The sequence below is a fragment of the Rhinopithecus roxellana genome, chromosome 5 (assembly GCF_007565055.1).
Source record: "Rhinopithecus roxellana isolate Shanxi Qingling chromosome 5, ASM756505v1, whole genome shotgun sequence".
Taxonomy (NCBI): domain Eukaryota; kingdom Metazoa; phylum Chordata; class Mammalia; order Primates; family Cercopithecidae; genus Rhinopithecus; species Rhinopithecus roxellana.
In genome coordinates, this window is record NC_044553.1 from 34865435 (window position 1) to 34883897 (window position 18463).

Below are 18463 nucleotides of genomic sequence, written 5' to 3' on the forward strand. Positions count from 1 at the left end.
TTGTTGGAATAAAGTAAGCAATTTGTCTGAATTAAGTAGGTAACTACTTCTAAAAGTTTGACATGCCTCTGAGAATACATCCACTCAGTGGACTCTGGAGAAGGATTTGCCAGGTTTGAATATCCTGACCTTACTTTTTGTCCTTGTCAAGTGATGAGACCAAAACTGGACTCTCTTTCAGTGGCCCAGTAGCCAGAGCCTGGTCCTGTGCCTGGCTCATGGAAGTCACCTGATGCCAAAGTCCTATGTCATGCTGCTGATTCAAGTGCAAAGAAATGATGCTATCAGAAGAGGATAGAAAAGAATATTTAGGAACTGACAAGAAAGTGAATATGCCCAACTCATGTCAATATCCCGTTACTTCTTTCTATTGCTTGTTAAAATTTGGAATAGAAGGGAGGAAGGACAGGGAACTAAGATCTGATTTATAGTACTCTATGAGTCCATTTTAGATGCTATTATCCCATTTAATTTTCACAACAACATTATGGGTTAGATAAAATTTCCACTGTTTCACAATTGAGGAGACTGAAGCTCATACAGGTTAAATTACATGTTTGTCTAAGCTCACACAGCTCATAAATGATGGGGCTAGGATTCAAACTCAGGTCTGGCCTGACTCCAAAGCCCATAGTCTTTCCATCACATCTTGCTGCTTCCTGAGAAAGACACCAACTTGAGACATGAACAGCAGCTACACAAACTGTCAATACACTGTGGGTTCTCAAAGCTTTATGTAAGGCAATTGCTCTCAAATACTAGCATGCATCAGAATCACCTGGAGGGCTTGTTACAACACAGATTTCTGGGCTTATCCCCAGGGTTTCTGAATCAGTCTGCTTGGGGTGGGGCCAGAAAGTCTGCCTGTCTAACAAGCTCCCAGTTGACGCTGATGCTGTAGTCCGAGGACCACGCTTTAAGAACCAGTGGCTTATAGAAGTGGTTTCAAACTTGGCTGCACGTGAGAATCACTTTGGGAATTTAAAAATGTTACTGTCTAGGATGCACCCCACATCAATTACGTCAGAATTTTTTTGGGTGGGACCAAGACATCAGTGATTTCTAAAACTCTTCAGGTGAGCCAGGAGTGGTGGCTCATGCCTGCAAAAATAATCCCAGAACTTTGGGAGGCCCGGGTAGGAGGACCACTTGAGGCCAGGAATTCAAAACCAGCTTGGGCATCATAGTGAGACCACATATCTACAAAAAAAAAAAAAAAAAAAAAAAAAAAAAAATTAATTGGGCATGATGGTGCCTGCCTGCAGTCCTAGCTACTTGGGAGGTTGAGGCAGGAGAATTGCTTAAGTCCAGGAGTTCAAGGTTACAGTGAGCTGTGACTGCACTGCTGTACTCCAGTGTGGGTGACAGAGTGAGACTCCTCTAAAAAGAAACAAAAAACTCCCCAGGTGATTCAAATGCACAGACAAGTTTGAGAACCTGTGACTGATGTACGGCCATGACGATCCAATCAGTGGATTTAGCTGAACATCTGTGAAATATTGATAGATTGTCGTTCTTAAAGTTATGGTACAGGGAGGAGGAGCAAGACTTTTCTTTCTGGGGAGGCTTCTTGGGTGGAGAAACCCACTCAAAATCTATGAATGGGAAGTTCAGTAAGAAAAAGCTCTGCTTTACCACGTTTTCTGTTTCCTATTCCATTTTGAAGGAAACCAGTAGCCTGCTGACTCTCTCTAGCCTCTGGGAGCAACTTCTTTAGAAACTCTCCTACGTTCAGGGCTGGAGCCTGTGGTTTAGAAGAAATCTCGAGCAAATCAAGCTTCATTGCAGCCTTCAGCTCATAAACTAAAAGTAAGCAAACTTGATTATGCTAATGCCATGCAGTGCAGCATGACAACAGCCAAACTTTGTAATAGATTTAAAATCAGAAATGTATGTTGTGTTTTTTTCCCCAATCTTGCAATCCTTCCCTGACACACTATTTCCTTGCTTTTTTGGTCATGTATCAGAAGTTTATGGGTTCTTAATTTTTAATAAATGAGATATTGATTTGTCTTGCAAAATGCTCCAGCAGGTAAACTTTAATTGACTGTTCCTAAAGACCCAGGCTATAAAAAAGCCATCAGACTCCACAATTACACTTTAAGCGTTTTTACTTTGGAACTTCAGGAGATGGTAAAAAGCATTCCTGCCTCAGTGGCATCCTTTGGAATCGTTTGACCTCCTTAAGAACAAAGCTGTGTTCATTCCCAGAGGAGCTGTCCAATAGAACTCTGCCCTCTCACATCCTGTTATTTCCAGAGTGACTTTTTCATCTCAGACATTTCAGCTTGACTTGTGGGGGGTAAGGGGGGGAGTATCTTTGCTCTGTTCAGGATCACACGTTAGGGAGGAGAAAAAAAGCAGCAATTTTCTAGGGCATCTAGAAGTCAACTCCTTCATGCCGATCAAGGAAAGGGTGAGGTTTCAGAATGTAAAGAGGTTCCTAGTGCCTTGTGACCAGCTCACTTCAGCAGATCTCTCTGTGAGATACTTTGTAAAATCACATCCTTGCTTTGCAACTTATTGAAGTGGGTTGCTCATTGACAGCGAAGAAGGGAGACAGAGGAGGTGGCAGGTCAGAGGGTAGGGAGAATCCTCTGAGCACTACATTCCAGACCCTGCAGCTGTATTCTATGTCCGATAATTAAACATTAACTTTTGACACTAAAATTTAAAAACATGGCTATTAAACTAATGCACGAGGCCATCAGGCTAAATAGGAAAGTCTATTTGTAGTTGCATTCTTGGTCCTGGGGCTATACCTTTGGGTTTTGAGGCATGGACTGAAATGTGCGTTTTTCAAAATATGGCAAAACTCAGGACTTAAAGCCATCAGTAAGTCCTAAAGAGTTTATGAATCAGTTCATTCAGGAGGTCCCACATTCACACTGCAGTAACATTCTAAGTGGTCCTCAAGCCGTTCCCAGCCAAATGCTCTGCAGACATCCTGAACAGATTAGTGCCAGCATTTGGTGGTGGGTGCACATATTTGCCTACTTACTGTTTCCTTAATTTGATTACTCTCTTCCCTCAGTTTGGCCTACCTGCTGTAATAGTGGTTATCCTGTCAAAAGGAATGATTTCATACTGTGCAAAGATTCCGTCAGGGCAGCATATGGTGCTATGCAAATGAGTAAGGATGCTGCAAATCACCTCAAGTGGAACCTGAACGGGATGACATTGGCTGATACCATCAAGCCGGGAAACCTCAATTAAACAAACTGCCAAATAATCACTAGCCCCTGGTAAGTGAAGCTGATATGATTTTCTTTGTTTTCCCACATAGACACATTCACTTTTATATATTTGTAAAAACGATAGCTGATTATGGGGAAAAAATCACGCAATAAGGAGTACAAAGAGCAAAGAAAGGAAATCATGGGGAGGCATCCCAGCTAAGGAGCCTGTCACAGAGGCTTTAGGAAACTTTAGGGACCATGATTCTGGCTAGCTATACACAGACGTAAGGAAGGAGGTCAGGAAGCAAATTTCACAATAAATGAAGTTACTGTGCAAACTATTTTTGTGAAAATATATTAAGCTTCATTTATCTAAATGTTAATAATGTATAAGCAAATAAAGTAAGATAAAGTACAATGGTCTTCACATAAGTGTTTTAAGTTTCTAAAAGATGCCTACAGTTTGAAAGAGGTTATGGACAACATTAAGAGACTGAGAATAATTTTTTTGTAAGTTCCCTATTCTGGCCGGGTGCTGTGGCTCATGCCTGTCATCCCAGCACTTTGGGAGGCGGAGGTGGGTAGATCGCTTGAGGTCAGGAGTTCGAGACCAGCCTGACCAACATGATGAAACCTGTCTCTACTAAAAATACAAAAATTAGCTGTGCATGATGGCACACGCCTGTAATCCCAGCTACCTACAAGGCTGAGGCAGGAGAATCATTTCATCTCAGATGACAGAGAAAGACTGTCTTGCAAAAAAAAAAAAAAAAAAAATCCCTATTTTGACTTAGGCAGTGATTATTGATCCTTGCAATAAATTATAAGGCAATTAACACACAGCTCTCTCCATCTGATGATTATTATTGGTTCTATGCTCTATGGTCTGGCTTTAACATTTGTGAGGTTGTAGCAACGGTAAAATGAAAACTTACTTTCCCTATGCCTTAACATTTAAATGTTATAAATGGTAACTGTTAAATGAAATACACTTTATCCTCCTACCTTGACAAATATACCTTTATAATTACAAAATTGAAAAACACGTGTATGCATAAAATGATAGTTTTTTTTAATATGGTTAAAATTGGGAAATATTGTAGAGAAGCGAATATAATTATTTTTAATCCTACTGATGTATTTCAATGTTTAAGTAATAAAATGAAGATATACATAATTTACCAAGTATTATGTATTTATTTTTTATACTTTAGAAAAATCACATATTATGTCTTTATAATTGAGATTTTAACATAATTTATTTTCTACTGGCAGTAATACACCAAAGCATTCAAAATAAAATGTAATTTTCATATAATACATGAATATGTTTAAAGCCAAAGTATAAATTAAAGTAGACATAGAAATTAAAAATCAAAATTATTTTTCATATGGATTTTCCCCTGAGTTTTCAGTTGTGTTTTATCATTGAATGCTGTCACTTAGATATTTTTTTCATGTAGTTATGATTTGCTTAAATGCCACAAGATTCTTGCCTTATAGTGTGAGTTACTTGGATATAGAAAATTTCATATCTGCTTTTGGCTGACGCAGTGTTTTGCATAGCCAGACAATAAGTGCCACATAATATCTTATTATTACTACTAAACTACTAACATCTCCATAAGCATTTCTTTGATTATATATTTGAACTTTTTTTTTTTTTTTTGAGACAGAGTCTCTCTCTGTCGCCCAGGTTGGAGTGCAGTGGCACGATCTCGGCTCACTGCAACCTCTGCCGCCTGGGTTCACACCATTCTCCTGCCTCAGCCTCCCGAGTAGCTGGGATTACAGATGCCCACCACCACGCCGGGCTAATTTTTGTATTTTTAGTAAAGATGGGGTTTCACCATGTTGGCCAGGATGGTCTCAAGCTCCCGACTTTGTGATCTGCCCGCTTTGGCCTTCCAAAGTGCTGGGATTACAGGCGTGAGCCACTGTGCCCAGCTCTCTATTTGAATATTTTAAGACTCCTTTTGTTTTGTATCACATAGGAGAGGCAGTATAACACAGAAGTTTAGAATATGGACCCTGAAAGCCAGACCACTGGTCTCAAATCTCAGCTCTGCCACTTATCTCGATGTGATCTTGGATAAGTTACAGAACCTCCTTGTGCCTTGTTTTCCTCACCTATGAAATGGAGACCTACTTTCATAGGGTTCTTATAAGGAGTGGGATACGTAAGATATGCCATATGTATATGTGTCTGACTTCCATATTTATCATTTTGTTGCTATTACTTTATTTTTAAATTCAACATTAAAATAAAATTTTTGTTGTTATTTAAGATAATTTCATCAAATGTGTAAGCAATGGCTCTGACAATGCTTATATCCAATTTTTTTTCTACTTTTTGTTTATGTGGCCTTCCTCTTTGCAATAGTTCTTTTCTCTCTTCCATCTCTTTTCTATGCTCTTCCAGCTCAGTTTGCAACTTTTTAAGCAGTCTTACCTCATCTTTTCTTTGATATTCCCATTTCTTTTCTTTTTGAACTTTTTTAACTTCAGAAAGTCCATGCCATCTTTCATTTTTCTAAGACTCTAGGGCACTAGTTGGTGAACTCTTCTGCTTTCTGTGATAATAAATTGATTTGTACTTATGTTAGATACTCTACTAAAACTAACTAAGTGTAAAGGCGCTTGCATTTGCTCATTGCACTGAAAAGTCCTAAGGCAATGTAGCTTTGGAAACATCTGAGATCTCCACTGTTTCTTAAGCTCTTTACAAGTGGTAGCCATGATGGTTGCTCTCAACCCAAGACTCACATTCTACTGCTTAGCAACCCAGTTAAGAAAAAAGCATCTTTTCTCAGAGAACTGATAGAGAAATTCCAGGGAAGACTCTGCTTGGCCCAGATTTTGTCACATGCCCACTCTTGAAGGTATCGTCTGACTAGGCAAATGGTTGTTTTGATTGGTCAGATTTGGGTTACATACTTCTGGCTGGAAAAGTAGGGGAAAGGGATTGGAGCCACATGAAATGAGAGTGGATTAGTTCCCAGCTCAAAAAGTGGATACTACCAGTAAATTTAGGAGAAGGAACATGTTGACTGTGTACCTTTGCTTATGTTTCTTCCCTGGTTTTCCACCACAAGAATCAATGCCTAAGTTCTACATGGGTTCTCTTCTGTTTAATGACAATCTTTGAATGAAGCTGTCTCCACTGAGGTCAGCGGGAATATCACCTAGAAGGGGAGGACGAGTGAATTGGCCAAGTTCATGGTTTTAGTCGGAATGTGCTATCTTGATGATTCTCTCACTGAATTTGCTACACCTCCCCAGAGGTAAGTCATCCTTCTGTTTTCAGTAATTCCACCTTCTGAGAACGCAAGAAGTCAGTGAAGTTCACGGTAATGCCACCCAGATCTCAAAGACCCAGTGTGTGATTATTGCTTCCCTTTCTCTGTCATCTGAGCATATTTCTTGCAGTCTGCCTTTCATAATAGACCCTTGCATGGGCCTGAGCGCTTTTTCCTTTATATCTACCAATCACGTTGATGAGGAATTAACCCATATTGATACATTTCCTCACAATTCTGATGGCCCATCCAGGCCCCTAGATTATTGAACAAACCTTTTAGGATTGTGACATTGCTTAGAGAAATGCATATCCAGCCAGGCATGATGGTTCACACCTGTAATCCCAGCATTTGGGAGGCCGAGGCAGGCAGATCACTTGAGGTCAGGAATTCAAGACCAGCCTGGCCAACATGATGAAACCCTGTCTCTACAAAAAAACACAAAAATTAGCCGAATATGGTGGTGCACACCTGTAATCCCAGCTACTCACAAGGCTGAGGCATGAGAATCGCTTGAACCCAGGAGCCAGAGGTTGCAGTGAGCTGAGACTACACCACTGCACTCCAGCCTGGACAATCGAGTGAGACTCTGTCTCAAAAAACAAACAAATGCATATCCTTCCTATAGTTTAGAGTACCATATATTGGTTTTTAGTGCTCTCTCACATTTTATCCCAAACTTCATTGTATAGTGTACTAGGTGTCTGTCCCTTGTAAAAAATTGCCCCAAAACTTAGAGGCAAAAACCAATAAATATTTATTATGCATAGTTTTGGGGAGTCAGAAGTTTGGGAATGGCAAAGGGTCTTTATCTTGTGTCAAGGTACCTGCTGGGAGGGCTGTCATTTGAAGGCCTGATGGAGCTGAAGCATCCACTTCCAATATGATTCACTCCCAAGGCTGTTGGCAGGAGATCTTAGACCTTCATCACCCTGGCCTACCCACAGGCTGCCTCAGTCCTCATGCCATGGCAACTGGCTGTCCCCAGTGCCAGTGATCCGAGCACACAAGCTAGAAACCACACTCTTTTATGGCTTTGCTTCAGAAATTGCACTCCATCCTTTCTGCAGTATCCTTTTGGTTACAGAAGTCAGCCCTATTCCATGTGGGAGAGGATGCTAACAAGGGTATGAATCCTGGGCCAGCTCGGAGGCCGCCCACCACAGGCAGATAGTCCTCATGGTTTAATAACAGAAACAGCTTCAAGGCTTTTCTCTATCACTTAGTAGCTCTTTTTGTTATTATAGAATGGGCAGACAATATATCAAAATTTGGAGATAAATGCAGTGCTTATCCTGGAGATGACTAAAACAAGTTTCATGTAAGACCTGCACCAGTCTGTAGGCATGCCACATGCGGAAGCACGTCCCTAGCAGAGACTAAGAGTATCCAAGTTTGGAGTCACATCCATCATATTTCCCCATAGGCAGAAGAGAAACTAGAGTCTCGCTTGAGCCAGCATTCCCTCTTTCTCCTTTCTAACCAAGTTCAAATGTGTGATCCTACCTACTGGAGGCTGCTGGCTGAAGGGACAATTCCCTGTCTAAACACATGTTGTGTTTCCCTTCAAAACTGGGGGCCTGAACACCACCCATCAGCTTCCAGATCAAGTTCCTTTTGACCCTATATCTGGCCTGCACATACCATCCACAGGCAGGGCAAGCCACAAACACCCTGTGGAAGCCTCCCCTCTCAGCACCTTCCCCTCCCTCGGCACCCAACTCCCTGCCCTCCCAGGTGCCTTTTCTGTTTTCTTTTTTCACAGATCTTGTTTTCAGTTAGCTGTCATTTAACTGTCAACAAATTTCCTGGAGGCATTACCTGATGGATTATACACACTTAACTCACTCAGAGGCATTACATTTTAATAGGGCATATTTAAGGCAAAGACGTATTCAATACCCAAAGGAATACATCCTAAACAGTGAATTTTAAGTATCAAGGCTGAAAAGGGTACTAGATAGGACAAGAGAGAGATTTCGTAGTTAAGAGGCCCTAATCATTGCTTTTCCAGTCACTGGCCACGGATATAATTTGCTCTGGGAGCTTAATCTTCATCCCTTTGTCTCCTATGTCCTTATTCACAACTTGATTTCCAAACCCAGAGCTCACATACCATTTCTCCTCCAGAGTCTCTTCCAGCTCTCCTGCACAGCTACTCACATCCATTTGTGCCTTGCCCTGAGAGCACAAATTCCCATTTCTCTGGGCCTCAGGGTCCTCCATTTTAACATGAGGAAATTGGACAAGGGTATTCATAAGGTCTTTCCAAACTATGAAACGCAATGCAAGAGGTTGGGCTTCATGTCCCAATCTCTCTAAAGTGAAGAATTCATATTTTCTTCACAGTACGATAAGAAGAGTGAGTTTGTTTTTAAGAGTACTATTTACACATGTTTGTACAAATCAATGAACATTCCCATCTCTACTGACTCATATGGCCTGGAACGCAAGTTCACATACCAAAGAGAACTGAGAAGGGGGATGAGAAGGGTAATTTATCAAGGTAGGAGCACCACACCTATTTTTACTCCATGAGTCTTAGGCAAGGTCAGCCTCCCCCTCTGCAGGATGGGGAAGTTCTGGATGATTCTCTGAACAGCATGGGGTCAAGGATGACTGCGAGTCATCAGGTGTCATCACACCTGCCTTTCTCCTGGATGTCTTTGCTTATCATTACAATTGAAATGCAAGAGAAACCCTAAAGGAAATGTGAAGCTGAGAAGGACACAGCTCTCTGACCATGACCACAGAAAGTGATAAGCACAAACATGTTCCTCTGGTGGTTTCACATTGTTGCCTCTTCTGTCCAACCCTGATGGGTCTGAGCAAACACCCATTTTTAAGACAATAAGAGGCCTGACATTTGCTGTCTCTACTGCTAAACCTTTTTCTTCTTTTGCACCCATACACTGTGCCTGGGGTAGACTCTGTAGATGCCAGACCCAAATCCCTTTAACTGGCTGGTGACTTGACTTTACCTACTGTGAGGGGTAAGTGCTAATGGCTCACAGCTTCCCCCTTCTCCAGATAACTGCCCTCAGAGGACAGGAGCCATCTTGCCAGCATCATTCCCCTGATGCCCACAGCCAATGCCTAAGGGACATGGGCTGTAAAGCTCAACCTCCTATAAGGGGATAGTTGTTCTGTGTAGTGTGGGCTCCAAAACTTTCCTCTCATGGATCAGATTAAGACTAGGCCTCACCCAAGACCAGATCCTTGCTATGCTTCTCCCACTGCCCTCTGCTGTGTCAGGCTCTGTTTCTAAGGAACCCAACCTAATTTAGCTCATCTCTCTTCAGTCTGTGATTCCATGGAACCCCCTTGTAGACAAACTATTTTCACTGGCAGGCAGACTGCTTTGCTGCACAGCTGCCCTTTGGAGGTTTTGTGTAATCCTATTAATATTTGTCTGTGATTAATTTATATTTAAAGGGCTAGTGGGTTTCTGGTAGTAACATCTGTAGATCACTGGGGAGGAGGAACCTGAGGCAGCATAGACTAGTAGAAAGAGTGTGCCTTGGCGTTGAAGGGAACTGAGTCCAGCTCTACTCTCAAGGGTCATTTTGACCAGGGGTCAGTTGACGTATCTCTTGGGTCACAGTTGACTTCTCTGTCAGGTGGAGAGAGGGCAGAGATGAAGCCTAAAGTCTTTTTATGTTCTGCTGGGTATTCTAGGACTTTAAGATTCATATTCTTCTCTCCATTTTCATCCAGAAGGAACATGCAGAAAGACATGCCCTTATGCAGGAAGGATACATGTGGACAGAGTGGACCCTAAACTTAATTATCTGTTTCCTATCTCCAAAGCAGAAAAGCCACACACATATTTTAGTGATATTTATTCAGCACATAGTGCATTCAAAGAGCTGGTTTTAAATAAAATGGTCCAAGCACCTGCTTTTTGGTAGGAAGCTGGCAGCAGGGCTTCCTCATTTCACTTTGGCAACCACTCAACATCTGCTCTCCTTGGCTGTTTGCATTCATAAAACTATGTCGGCGTCTGTTGCAAAAGACAAAACCTGCTCAGATCAGTGCAGGACTGATTTGTAAAATCGAAAGTGCTCACTGAATCAATCATAGACCACATTGTTCATTTGAAGAGTGGAGACTTCACTTGCTCTTCCTTTCCTTTTAACTTTTCGAAATGCTTTCACATTTCCTTCTTCATCTGGTCCTTCTGGCAGCATCATAACATACTATCATTTGTACTTGGAAGGAAACTGAGGCAAAGTGTGGTTGTATGACTTGATTTTTAAGTGACCGAGAGTTAACATCAAAGCAGGCCCAGAGTACCCTGTTTAGGCTCTCAGCTGCCTGAATTCCTACCACATCACAGTCTTTCAAAATGGTCTAGAGTTTTCCTCAATGTTTCTTAAGAATTGTGCACAGGAAGTTTTCAAGGAAGGGGGATAATTGTTACAGAAAAATGAATGGTTTCCCATGGCCTAAGTTTGGGAAATGCTGCAGTAAGCAGGCTTCTTTACAATGAGACATCTTGGAGCCTTGGATGCTGCTGAAGTGTTCCAAGATTAGGCATTGCATTTAGGATTTCCAAACATACTGGACCACACCTCCCTTTATTCCCAGATCACCTTGCATCTTGGAAAGCATTCCAGTAAGGCAGGCAGACTCACTGGTGTATATGATACCCACAGTTTGGATATTTGGATGATTTCTGGAACCACGTAGGCTATTAGTCTGCTATTGCAACTATTTCAGTGATCAGTAACCTAATAGCTTGGTTTTGTTTGCATGTTTGTGTATGCATGAATGCTAACAACCCTACTTGTTGCAGTGTGAGGAGTGTCATCTCTAGCCCTTTGGCTTTGAAAAGGTTGCCATAAAGAACATACTGATCACTCTCCTGTAGAACTAATTCAAATCTCAAACCCTCTCAAAGTTTTCAGCCGGCTAACGGGGCCTCGTGACTTCCAACAATCTAGATATTCAAGGTATAGCAGTTCTGACACAGCCTGTAATCTCTTGGTCTTAAACTTAAGACTTATTCAAGCTCTTTTTTTTCTGAAAAGCTCTACAGCTCTCCAAAACAGATTGACATCCATCTATAATTACAAGCACTTAATTGCCCATATATAATAAAATTTCAAAGACTGCAATTATCTCCTCCACATAGACATATACCTCTCACAATTTGAAACCAAGTACCTTTGTTGGATTCAGATTATGTATTAATACTTCCCCAGATCACTCTGCCCTACTTGCCCCTAGGTCTTGGATTTTGCTCAGTGGAGATCCCTGGCTATGGTCTCCCCATTTCCTATCACCACTGGCAGCAGCTCAGGCATCCTATACAGACCTTACTGGATCCATGAAAGCCTGGGACCTCCTTATTTTGAGGAAGTGAATGAAACCAGCCATGGAGCTGGGGATTAGCCTTCTCCCAAACAGGTTGAGTAACACAGGCTGCCAATAGAGGGGATAAGGGGGTAATTACCTCAGTGAGAGTCCTGACCAGTAAGAGGTAGGAGGCAGAAAGAAGCCAAGAGAAAAACTCTGCTCCTATCCTCCTGCTGACAGGTAGTTCTGAGGTGCAGTGGTTCCTCATGCTACCTCCAGAGCCGTCCAAGCAAGTGGCTGTGTGTGTGTGTGTGTGTGTGTGTGTGTGTGTGTAGCTATGGCTGGCTCAGAAACCACCACCTTTGACTTACTGTGTCAACTTCCCTTGACTAACTCTTTATGCCCTGGACTTGTATCTCCGAAGGAAGCATTAACATTCAAACTCTTCCTTAAGCTCTGTTCTGGGGAACTCAAGCTAACAATTCCATACATTTCCAAGAGTTTTCTCTGTTTGTAAAGTTATCATAATCATAGCTCATGTATACCGAACCTTACTACACAAGCTGTTCACAGACAATACCTCCCACTGCCCACTGGATGGAAATAAAATTGTGATAAGCCACTGTCTGTAACACATTGTTTATTCTTATTGGCGCTAAAGTAGATCTATTTCAAAGTCTTTTCTGTGGATGATCGATGTAAGTGCTCATTAAGAAAATAATTATGCTCTAGACAAGAATGCTGCCAGATTTCTTACTGTTTAAGTAGGACTAGCTCATGATTTTCTACCCCAATCCTATTCAAGGGATAAAATGTATTCAGATAAAGAAGGGGAATAGTATATGTGCTATATTATAGAGGTTATAGATTGCACACAAACCTAGGAAGAAAGACAGATTCATCTAATCATATATTGTAATAAAGCAATTGAAAAAAAGTGGTTAATTCTCTATCCTTTTCTGGCACAATCATATAAAACTAAATTTGTATAAAACTTGATTCTTTCCTAGGGCCTAGATAATCCATAGTTCCCTGGACTGGAGATGAGACCTTTTCAAACCCTCATCTGGACAGATATTCCTATAAACATAGATTATTTCCATGAAATGCACTTCCATTGGCAAGGAAAAGTCCCTATCTTCCCAGAGGGGATTGTGAGAATCAGGAAAAACAGAACAAGCTGTGCTACAGTAACAAACAAGCCAATTATGTTAGTGGCTTATAACAGTAGGAGCTTATTTCTCACTCTCCCTACATGTCCATAAAGGGTTGGCAGGGCCTGTAATCCAAGTCATCCTCCCTTTGGTAGCAGCAATCGCCAAAACCATCGCCAGTCACCTTGGCAGGTACAAGAAGTGTGAATTATGTAACAACTCTTAAAGCTTCAACACAGAAGTGACATAATCATTTCTTCCCACATTTTAGTGAACAAAGCAAGTCAGATAGTCAGATGGCCACACCTTATTTCAAAGGAGGTGGGGAAAAAGATAGTTCTACCAAAAGTCCTAAAGAAGGAGGATCAGAATATTTGCTCATAGCTCTAATTACTGGGGCTCTATGCACTGTCACTAAAGGAAGAATCTATCCTGGGAAAGGACGGTCAGTAGAGCAGTCTTGCCAAGTATAGCTTGCCCTCTCTGAGGTCGCTGTAGCTATCCAGATGTTCTCTAATATTGGAAGGTGGTGTGCCACAGGTGCATGACACACTACCACCTTGCTCTGCCCCTGACTCAGGCCACCTAGTGTAAATGTGTAAACACTTGTCTGAAATCCCCATCTAAGAAAGAGGCAAACGGAGCTCTTCCTCTCTGGGCTAAGCAGCTTGAATAGGGGAGAAGTAGAAGCCTGCCAGCCTCATTGTGGGGCAGGATGGTATTCAGAAGTCATACCCTGACATATCATCCGCTGTGCTGAAGGTTTACATCTCCTGTTTCTGAAACTGAACCCTGCCAGTAGAGGTGAACTCCCTAATGATTTGGCATCCAGAATACATCATCTCCAGATTCATCAGCCTGCTCTGGAAGGCTTTGCAAATGCAATCCCCAAATCCTCTGCAGAGAGCATCCTGTCAACCTGGGAGTTGGCTTGTTTTCTGTGGTGCTTTCTTAGCAAAAACCAAAAAGCTATTTTCCAGAGAGTTCCTTTGAATAGTTCCTATAAATCAAAGATGAAAGACATTGTGGCCAGAGGCCTTTTAAATAAATTTTTGGTCTTTCTTCTCCAAGCTTTTAAAAGACCACATCTTCAGAAGCCATTTTAAAAAAAAATCTATCTAGGGCTAAGTAAAGAATAATATAGAGCAGAGATAGAGGAGAATTTTCCAGAAAAAAATAAAGAAAGAATAGAACAAATCATAAAGAGTTTTTAGATATAGGAACCTAGAAGCATCTATACTGGACACATTTTTATAACTATAAAAATGTCATTGTTTCTTCTTTAACCCCATTAAATGGGGCAAAGGAGAAAAGCACATTTCCCATTTTCTCCCCTGAAGCAATTCTCCCATTATGCTGTCCGTGTGCCCAGAGGTTAGTGCATTAGCATGACCAAGCCCCCAAAGGTCACATCTGCCAGCTCAGAGCCTCTCTGGCTGCTTGGAAAGCAGGCCGCAGTTTAATGAGACAAGTTCCCCTCGGAGACTCTTCTCCCCTCAAGGAATTCTGTAAGTGCTTTATATAAAACAGTAATAGGATGGTTCAGCCAGACTCTCTGGCTCAGATACACTAACTGGTGTTCCCTTTGGGAAGAAGGAGCAGGTAGCCGAGTGATAAGACCATTAGGACTGACTGCGCCCTGTGAGCTAGCAGTCCCCGAAGCCACTTTTCTTGCCCTTTGTAAGCATGAAAGGAAGTCAGTGAAAGGCTGGTCAGAACAGACTTCCTGGTGGGAGATAAAGCTGTCCGTGGACAGACTCTGGATGATAATGGGCAGAGAATGATTTAGTATCACGATTACTTCTGAACAAAGGCTACACGCATTGGGCCCAGGAAGCCCAGTGGAGCTGCAGGGGAGTGACCAGTGAGAAATTCACTAGGCTGGACACACATAGGACAGCTGAGCTGCCTACCTTGGCATTAGGAGGAGCCAAGAGAAACCTCTGGGAGGCCTTAGCAACACCTCCCAGAGCTCTGGGAGGCATCCGATAAAAGATTTCCATCTGTGGAGAATTTCCCTCCTCTTTCCATACACACTTTACCCCTGTCCTCTGAACTTACAGATTTTTAGTTTACTTATGACTCCAGGCTTCAGGGGTACCCAAGCCTCTGCCTTATTTTTATTTATTTATTTTTTCCTGACAGGCTGGGAATGTTCTTGAGATTTACTAATGACAAATCAACAACTGGAGTTAGGGAGAAGTTAGTGAACGCCATGAGCAGTGTCCGAATGAAATCAGATCTGTGGATGGGACTTGAGATGGAACTTCGTGAGGCAGGATGAGGAGTGGCCTGAAAAAAGCTGTGCTTTTCTTTTACTTTCTTTTCTTCTTCTTCTTCCTTTTCTTCAATGTATGGTATTGATTGAGATCTCACTGTCAACTGCACCAAATAAAAATTCTATTCAACCCGTGGAAAAATTTTAAGATATGTCCACAAATTATTTGATATTCTTCCCTTTATAAGAGTTGGAGACTAATTCTCCTCTGCTTGAATATGGGCTGGACTTCATGACTTGTTTGTAACAAATAAAATAAAGCAGACATGACAGTGTGTGACTTTAAAGACTAGGTAACAAAGCTTATTGTGGATTCCTGCTAGTTTTCTTTCACTCTCTCACTTGGAGCACTCATTTTGGGAGAAGCCAGCTGCCATGGCATGAGGACTCTTGGGCAGCCTATGGACAGATCCGCTCTGTAAAGAATTGAGGCCTCCTGCCAACAGCCATGTTAGTGCACCGTCTTGGAATCAGATCCTCCAGCCTGTCAAGCATCATTTGTTGCGGCCCTTGTCAGCATCCGACTGCAGCCTCACAAGAGATCCTGAGCCAGACCTCCCAGTTATGCTGCTTCCAAATTCCTAACCCACAGAAAGTAAGTGTGAGATAATATGTATTTCTTGTTTTGGGATGATTTGTTATGCAACAACAGATAACTAAGACAACTGGGATTGTAGTTCCTGTCACACAGACAGTGGCCCGAAGTAAGTAACAGATGACCAGAGTAAAGTTTGCACCAGTGTTCTCTAGTTAATGCCACAGTTTATTAGCACTTGCTTTTATAAAACACTTTGAAAATCTGAAGGCAGCGGTGCGGGGGGTGTGGAAGAAAAACGAGGCAAAAGCTTTCCGGTCTGTGCATGGTATTGGCCAAATGAATTTGTTACTTTAGAGCATCACATTGTTTGTGCCTTTCCCTGGCTCATGCGAAAAAGTCTTCTAGTTGAAGCTGTACTCAAAGCAGTGGTTACATGTTCATCCAGTCATCATTTAAAGTAAATTAGAAGACATATTTTTCTATTCTGTATTTAGACGTTAGACTGGCTACATTGGAGCAGAAAGGAAGAGAAGGAAAGCGGGGAGAAACAAGTAAAAATGAGAACTATAGTTTATATTAGCTTGTCTATGAAGCACCAAAAAAGTCACGAAATTTCATATTTTAGCAGCTAGAGAAAAGGTGTCCTCCCGCAGGTCACGTGTTTATGAATTTTATCGCTAAGCTTTTCATACCCACCTTGATTTATTAGCCTTTCTCAGCATTATATCTTATGGACCTGACAGAAGAACACAGTGCGATGAAACATCTGGTACATTTTCCCAGATCCTATTATGAAATATCTTCAATGTTCAATTCAGTGAAAAGTAAACAAGTCATTGTCTTCCCCAGAAGTGATTCACTTTGCTGTCAGAACCCACGGGCTGTAGGCAATAGAGGCTTCAGAGTCCTTCCTCGGGCCGATGGGCACATGGGGCCCCATCTTTTGCAGTGCGGGTGAGCGGGAGGGGTCAGGAAACTCTTGGATGCCTCACCTAAACAAAGACATCTGCTTGCTCAGTGAAGGAGTCATTTTTAAATTTTCAAGTAATGTGCTTTGTTGTTGTTTAGAGGTCACTTATGAATTGACATTACATCAGCAAATAGTAATTGCTTAATTTCTGCAAAAATACCTCGTTTCATTTCCATTCCAACTTTTCAACCCAAACACACACACACACACATACACACACACCCCGTGGCTAGGCTTGAAAAAGACAATGCAGATAATGTGGCCACCTACAGCTGCTTGTTGTATTACATTGCCAGCTTCTTTCTCAAAGGAAAGCATTCCAGCAGATCTTTCTGACAGCAGTCTGTCCTGGACTTAAATTAAAATGCACATTTCTGAAAACTTTTTATTCATTAAACAGAAAACGATGCCCAATAGCTGGAAAAGATATTATCAGCTTGGTATATCAGGAGATTCTTTTTTCAACAGGCATGTTTATAGACATAACATATAGAGATACTAAGCAGATACACTTGACTGACAGACAGGGAGGCCTGAACCATAAGGACTTCAAACAAGCACGTACTAGCTTCAAGTGCACTGAGCATCTGCCAAGAGACTGAATGACTCAGCACCAGATGATTTGATAACAACACATATGGAGAAACTGAGGTCGAATGTGGGAAAGAGATTTGGTTAGCGTTTCACATAAGTGATATCAGTGTGGTGCAAACAATTCAGATGTTAGAAAGTGGGGGGAAAAAAGGCAAAGATAAATGCTTCCAAAATTAGAGTGGGTTGGCTTGATTCTGAAATCACTGCAGCAACTCCATTACAGAGGCTCAGAAATGGTCCACAACAGGACATCTGAACTGTGGCTAGCATCTGATCCATTCGAATCGTCAGAGGCTGTCTCTGCAGTTCACAAAGATAAGCTCAATGATTGAATCTTATTAATATCATCCATATCAATCACAGTGCTGGCCACGTAATACTCATTCAAGAAATGTTTATGCAAGAAAGGGTGGAATTGTTTTCATCATTTTGGATCATACCTTCTACATCAGCTGTGTACTTCCTGCTTTTCTTCCATTTGAAGCTGAATGAAGACAGAGGGGGATCCACCCCTCCCTAAATCTTTTTCCTTGAAACAAATGAGCCTGCTGGAAACGCTGAGTCTCTGGCACCATTGTTCATACAGTTTCTCTGTCTTTCTCTCCTTTTGATTTCACCTTAATAAGCCCTAAGCCTATTAATGCTTCTACCTGGGGAAGCCAGCAAGGGGAGAAGAAGGAACACCACCTGCATTTTGACCTTCCTTTTCTCCAGGAGCCAAATTATGTTATTTTTGTAAAAGCATCTCTCCTTTTTTTCCTAGTTATCTCTCGGAGATGATGGTGGATCTCCTCCGTGTGGGGGCTGCTTATCTTGGTGGGGGTCTGGTGGTGGACTTTTAAAGTTGGTCCAAGCTGAGCTGGCTGTCTGCAATTCTTTGTGCTATTTATTTACTTTTTTTAAAAAAGGAAGAATCATCTATTGCTGTCTCCTCTGGTGTGCTGGTGTAGCAAATGTGAGTGAACGTTTTCATTTTCAGCTCCAGTTTCTTAATCCCTTGCAGTGGAAGAAAGACAGTAGGCCAGCAAACTTAGAACTTCCCAGGCCCCACACTCATGCTCAGCTTTATGGTAAATATTGTAATACTGCCCCAGGAAAGTGGGACACAGGCATGGGAGAATGTCTAAAGGCAGTCTGAGTGTGCTCCAGT

General features: G+C 41.8%; 1 long non-coding RNA gene across 1 annotated transcript in view; it reads right to left on the minus strand.

Moving 5' to 3' along the window:
- Nucleotides 1-229: 229 nt before the first annotated feature.
- LOC104657951 overlaps nucleotides 230-18463 on the minus strand; it is a 208348-nt gene continuing 190114 nt past the window's right edge. Inside the window, exons 4-5 of the long non-coding RNA XR_747365.1 lie at nucleotides 1636-1744; nucleotides 230-281 (exon numbers count right to left, since the gene is read on the minus strand). This is a non-coding gene — a long non-coding RNA (uncharacterized LOC104657951). The remainder of the gene's footprint in view (nucleotides 282-1635; nucleotides 1745-18463) is intronic.